At 40.4% G+C, this 6,584-nt stretch overlaps 1 long non-coding RNA gene across 1 annotated transcript; it reads left to right on the forward strand.

The window, feature by feature from the left end:
* The first annotated feature begins 1,227 nt into the window (after positions 1-1,227).
* Positions 1,228-3,370, forward strand: LOC143861071 (uncharacterized). Its single transcript, XR_013239872.1, has 2 exons — positions 1,228-2,240; positions 3,002-3,370. It is a non-coding gene; the product is annotated as an uncharacterized LOC143861071 (long non-coding RNA).
* Positions 3,371-6,584: the final 3,214 nt, after the last annotated feature.

A 6,584-nucleotide genomic window follows, 5' to 3' on the forward strand; every position in this document is an offset into this window, starting at 1 on the left:
TGCTTTGCCAGATAATGGCCCTTGCATTCATCGTTCTTGGCTTCGAGTTTTCGAGGCAATATATTATGAAGAAATTCCTTACATGATCCTTTCATTTTTCTTGAATATAATGTTGTTAAATCATCCAATCAAGAGTCAATTGTTTAATATTCATTAATATACTACGCTCATCCTTAACTAAACAGAAAATGATTATCCCACCTTCGTTCTCAACTAAACACATTTTCGCCTCTTTTTTATTTTGAATGAGAACTGCTAAAGAACCTTCTATTTTGTTCTCTATGTTCCGTCTTCCTTGTTTGTTTTGCTTTCATGAGAAGTGTAGTTTAATGAATGAAGAAGAAAAGTGGAAGATACATACATAAACTTTGTGAAGGGTCCCTTTAGTTGTTATGACCATAGAATAAAAGGGTCTGATAAAGCTTTTATTAATCATCCATATTGACCGACACCGAAATCCGAAATTTCGGAGACCGACACCGAAACCACCAATAACCGAAACTGTCATTTATTTTGGCCGAAATTTCAGAATTTCAGTCGAAATTTCGGTTATTCCGAAATTTGACCCAAAAAATCTGTTTTCTTTTTAATTAATTTAATATTTAACCGAAATTTTGGCTGAAATTTAATATTGACTAAAATATAGGTTTTGATTTTTGTACCAGATTTCGACCAAAATTCGGTCGAAATTTTGAAATTTCAAGGTCCAAAACCGGTACCGAAACCGAAATTTTAAACCTTGCGTACCGGTACAACAGCTTCACAACCGGTACAGTGCTACAATATAGATGATTCATGGTAACTTCACAACCATTGTCGTAAAACTAAATTAAAAGAGAAAGGCACATTTATCATTAAACTAAAATCGGAAACCATATGAAGACACCTTCTGTCAAGGTTGTCCCAAACAGCCCTATAGTATTGTCAATTGCCATGTGTACCTAATTAGAGGTATATTTGTCGTTTACTTAAAAATATAAGTGCACTTTTGTCCTCTAAAACATTTCTCGCAGTTCCAGTTTTTCTTCAGGTCCCACGAGTAGTTCCCTCCCATATGCAGGCCACACTGAAACTTTGGTTGGGCTCCACCTGGACCCGACAGGTTAACCCCGATTTCATCTCAGCTTGGATTGGCATTTCCTCAGGTTGGGTTACGGTTTGAGGCCTCGGGCAACCTGATCTGACCCGAACATGAACCCATACCCTAATTTTATCCTGATTTCAAAATCTCAGGATAATGGGTTTTTTTTTTTTTTTTGCTTTTTCTATTTTCTCTATTTTTGCCTTACGCCAAACCCAGCCCGATTTAGAAAAAGTTGTTGGCTTAGGATTGAGAGCTTTAACCGCTGTTTGGGTTAGGGTTGGACCTCCTTGACCTGAGTCTCGGGTTGGGTCGGGTCGGGTTAGTGTTGAGGTTTTGGGTCCTCGGGTTAGACTTTGCTTGGTCTCCGTCTCAACCCGGCCTAACCTGGCCCGAGTTACACCCCGCTGATAGAATTTGTCCCTATTTCTTGGTTCATTATCCTTTCCACGTTCACGAGGCATACCTAAGCCAAAGAATTTTAAATACTTATTCGCCATTACTCGTGAAGCATGCCAATCCTTAAAATAGGTGTCATTTCACATCATCAAAATGTGTTACTGGGCACGTGGCGATATCTGATCTTCATACCCGTCCCACCAACAACACATGTCGTGATCTAAACCGCTTGAGATTGGGCCCACTACTATAGACACTCCGCAGGACAATATCGAACTAATCTCCACCCTTGGATTGGTCTCCTCTGATATGGTTAGAGAATTAAAACAAATCTGACGCATCACATGACGATCTATGTGGGTGCCATGACATGCACGCCATTCATGACTGGTTCTTGTTAATGCCACGCCAACTGGACAACTGGAGAAAGCCACCACATAGATCAATAATCCCTAATCCCTTAGCCCCCGTCTTCAAAGTCAATAGGAGGACTCCCAAGAAGGCTTGGGTACCAAGCAAAAGCCCCCTATACAATTGGACCACCCTTCTGAAGGTCTCAGTGCCCTTTACCCATTTTGCCCCCTCTGTCTCAAGACTAGATTGGAAGGCCTTCCACACCATCACCTGTCTCGTTGAGATATGTCCATAAAGAAGGAAGAGGGCATGAGGAAACCACAAGTAGCTGCTGCCCTAATCTCTGACACGTCAAATTCCGGCCTCGCCGAGTCCAAGATGGTGACGGACTTCATCTCTACATTCGGTATCCCTTTTCCCTCTCAACCTTTTTTTTGATGGGTAAGCTGGGGTTTGGCATGGACCCAATACGCCATCCCTTTCCGTAACTATAGAAAGAGGAAGTCTAAACCAAGGAAATCGAACTCCTCAGTACCTGAGTTACATAATCGACTAACTTGACAGTAGTATATTTGGGTCTTTAGATTGCAATTTCCATCTCAAAAGGAATTGCAATTCAGCTTTTGAGCTACGGTCCGTCCGCATGTTGGGCTCCAATTCACTGTGACATGGATCTCCATGAATCGCACAGTTGATGATGGCATTCTCTAGCATGAAATTTGCTTGTGCAATTGGCAATCTTCTAGAAAACAATGATACAAAGAACTACGTGATTCATGCTTTTTTCTTGGAAAAATTGCTAATGGGGGACACCAAAATACGAGAATTGCCATAGGGGGACACAATTTTGAAAAATTATTAGAGACGGACGAAATGGAGGTTATCAAGTCTTTTAATCTAAAGGTGTGTTTGGCGTACCGTTTGAAACGCGGTTTTGCAAAACGCCCTCCAGAGGGAAATGATTTATTTGCCTCTTTTCTTTCCCGGGCCACCCTGCCAGCCCCCTCTAGTGTTTTGATGATTACCTTTTTACACTACAAACGGGTGGCCCAAGGAAGAAGAAGAGCCGAATATATCATTTCCCAAATAAAAGTAACAAGAATTTTCTTTTAAAAATTCAACAATTTTAGTCGGTATAAGTGACTGACACGGTCGTGCATGGTACAGATGAGGTTGCAAAGAAAAGGCTAGAGCGCATGAACCAGAAATTGAGGGATTTGGAGATGCAAATGGAAGTCCTTGAGATGGAGATGAACAGCACCAACGGTGGTTCTTCCTTCTTTGACATGTATTCTGCTCAAATGCTATGGGAGAAGGAGTCCCCATTACTGTTTGATTTTTGACCGGACGATGATGATAAGAAGGAAGTGATATATTCTCCCCCTTTTCTTTCCCGGCCAACCCCCTTCTAGAGAATGTATCAATTCCCTAATCAGATGTTATATATGTAGGGCCTACAATTGGAATAGCCTCCAATTCTATTTCTTCCTTTTTATTCCCTTTTTTGGTTGATAATGTGATATATTGGTTGCAACATTTCATCTTGTTTCAGTCGGTGATCGGACGACCGTGGACCCATGGTGGACTCTTCCATCGTTCTTCTTCTATCATCATCCACACATATGACATATTGTAGTTTGTAGCCATGAAGGGAATGTTTCGTTGAATGGGTCTTGAGCATATGTTGGGTTCCAATCTCTTAGAAAATTGTAACAAAAAATACATTTTTGATGGAGGGCTTAGGTCCTTAGGATTGTTGGTCGTAGCGTTTGGTTTTTTTTTCAACAGAGGAGAAGGGGGCAGTCTTCTACATTCTGGAACTTCTGGTGGTGCCCACCAGATTAACGGTCCCGATCAACAAACACATGTTTAAACCCTCAGTTAGTAGGAATAGCATGAAAGGTTAATACTTTGGTTAGAGCTTATAGTGTGCGATTGGGTGGTCGTTAGATATTATTAAGGTTGCATAAGGGCCTCTTTGCATACCTCTAGAAATTACATAAATATGATCCTGTAGGCAAATGTCGTGAATAAAAAATTGTAGGGAACTTAACCGGGTAGAACTCACCCCTAAAAGCTAGCTATTAGAGGGAGGGTGCCCATTCCCTTATAACCCATCCCCATCTATTTCACTTATCCGATGTGGGACAATTTGCTTTTGTGTAGAACCCCAACAATCTCCCCCTCCACGCGGAAGCAACGTGGACAATCTCGCACCTCCACGCGGTGGCAACGTGGGAATCACGAAATCCTACACCAGGGTTTCCGAGATCTTCCCCGAGTGACACTCCGGCCATTGGAGGCAAACCGGGGTTACCACGCCCTGAGCTCTGATACCATTTGTAGGGAACTTAACCACGTAGAACTCACCCCAAAAAGCTAACTATTAGAGGGAGGGTGCCCATTCCCTTATAACCCATCTCCATCCATTTCATTTATCCGATGTGAGACAATTTGCTTTTGCGTGGAACCCCAACAAAAATAATAAAAGGTAAAAAAATATAATGATAATAATTTTCCTTCATGGTCTATTTGCAAATATGATCACTAAGAAGGTGGCCACGATCAATTCTTTGCTCTCACATGGTGAATGTATCACAATTCAGACAATTGATCTTGTAGAAGATCACGAGGTGACCATGTGATCTTCGCTCCTTGCAAACGGACATTCCATGCATCAATAGTATAGGCCCTGTTCCAAGCATTATAGGACATTCCATAAACAGTATAGGCCCTGTTCATTTATGATTCCGACAACAGATTGTGACTCCAATACCAATTATAGGACTCAAAAATTGGAGTTCACAGCCGGTTGTCAAAATCTTAAACGAAAAGGGCCTTACTTTTGTTGGCGGAACCCTAAAAGAGAATTGAATCAATGTTTTGAATTACCGATCCTCATAAGAGCAGGTCACTATGGACCAATGCCTCAATATACAAAAGGATCTTCCAAGTGGCACATTTGACAAGAATCATTATCTTCTTCAATTATCAACATCTTGAGCAGATATCAGACATCAATATTCAGTGCATCAATTTGGGGAATTTATTGGGGATTTTTTGAGGAATTTTATTGTAAGATCAAATGTATGTTGATTTTTCGATGCACATATGTTTGAGGCGTATGTTAGAATATGTGAGATCCAACCAATGGATTGGGTGTTGATCTCACCATCAGATAATGTTTGTGATAGATTAAGTAAGTGGGTTAAATGAGGAAATCTGACTAGATTAGGCAGCTAGATTAAATTGGTAATTAGGTCTGATTAGAAAGTTCTATTCTTTTCACTTTCTATGTTTATCACAACATCTTTCTATGTTTATCATGTAAGTGCTTTATATAAGCACATGCTAATGCTATTGTTAATGAAAATAATCCAAAGTATAGGGAAAATGATATGGAGACAGTACCACCTAGCAGGGGACCTGTAATGAGAAAATGCCGAGATAAAAAAAGCTTACTTTTTAAAATTTCCTTAGACTTAAGGGAAATCTCACATCACTTGTGATGATGTGGCATCAATCAAGTTCGGTCCCCTTTTAGGTCCCACTCTCGGTTTCTCTAGCATTACTCAAAGTTTAGCAACATTCCTAAACTCATCAATCCTGCATGTCTAAATATGCTCCATCAACTGAAGTCCACGCCCTTGTCCCCGACTCACTCTTATTGTCACCTTGTTCTCACCCAACCCCGCTAACTCGATATCCCCAATCTGATCTCGCTCTCTGGATATCACCAACCACCAACCTTGGCCTCTCCTTGCTCTCTCAAACCCAACACGAGCATCCATCTACAACCCTACAAGAAGTCTACCATCTGATCGTGGTTGCATTCAAATCCACAATTGTACGGCGAAGCCGGGCGGTGATACTTGGCCTCGCATAAACCCCAGCAAGAAGGTAGATCAACAACTCTCGTTCTCCATCAATTCCCTCAAAACTAGTGTTTTTTCCTACAACAATTTTAAGAAGAGGATGGTGTGGAAAGTGGAACCCCCTAATTTGACTCCACACCCGTCCCTTTTACTTCAGTAAAATACCCAAATCTCAAAAATTGATATTCGCTCCCCCTCCTTTCTAATTTATCTGATTTGATTCCTTTGCATTCACAGCTTAAAAAAGCCATTCACTGTGTGGCCCCTCTTTCTAGGGTTGGCCTACACGTGATACATGTGGCCCATCTTTTTTGGGTTTGGCCATTGCATGTGGATTTTTGCTATCAAGGAGGTTTGAACTTTGAACCCAGGCATTTCTGAGACCACGTAAAATTATAAGAAGATTTCACTAACTCTTGAATGAATTACAAAGATGCTAAAGAGTGTTTATATAGAGCACTCAAAAGATAAGCATGGAAAGATAAAGAGTAACTATGGCAAAAGTTAAAGAAAGAAATCCTAACCAAGGAAAGAGATAAAGATAGAAATCCTACCTATACTAAATCTAGCTTAGTTGCCAATCTAACCAAGCTGCCTATTCTATCAGATACCCAAATCAAGATACCCAAATCAACCCAGATCAACGGTGAATCTCACATATTCTAACAGATACTAGAGAATACGATAGAGTCTAACCAAATTGGAAGAAGCTTCCTTAAAATTTCCCATCTTAGTGAATAGACCTATCATTGAGTTGATCAAAACAATATCTTTAAACTTTACTCAATTAAAAACCTTTTTCTACTCATCAAAGCAATGAAATTTAGTATAAAACCTTGAAAAGAACACTTCCGGCAAATACATTATCACCAAGA

This window comes from Tasmannia lanceolata, unplaced genomic scaffold (genome assembly GCF_043159265.1).
Source record: "Tasmannia lanceolata isolate RefF3 unplaced genomic scaffold, GAP_Taslan_0.1 ptg000037l, whole genome shotgun sequence".
Lineage (NCBI taxonomy): Eukaryota > Viridiplantae > Streptophyta > Magnoliopsida > Canellales > Winteraceae > Tasmannia > Tasmannia lanceolata.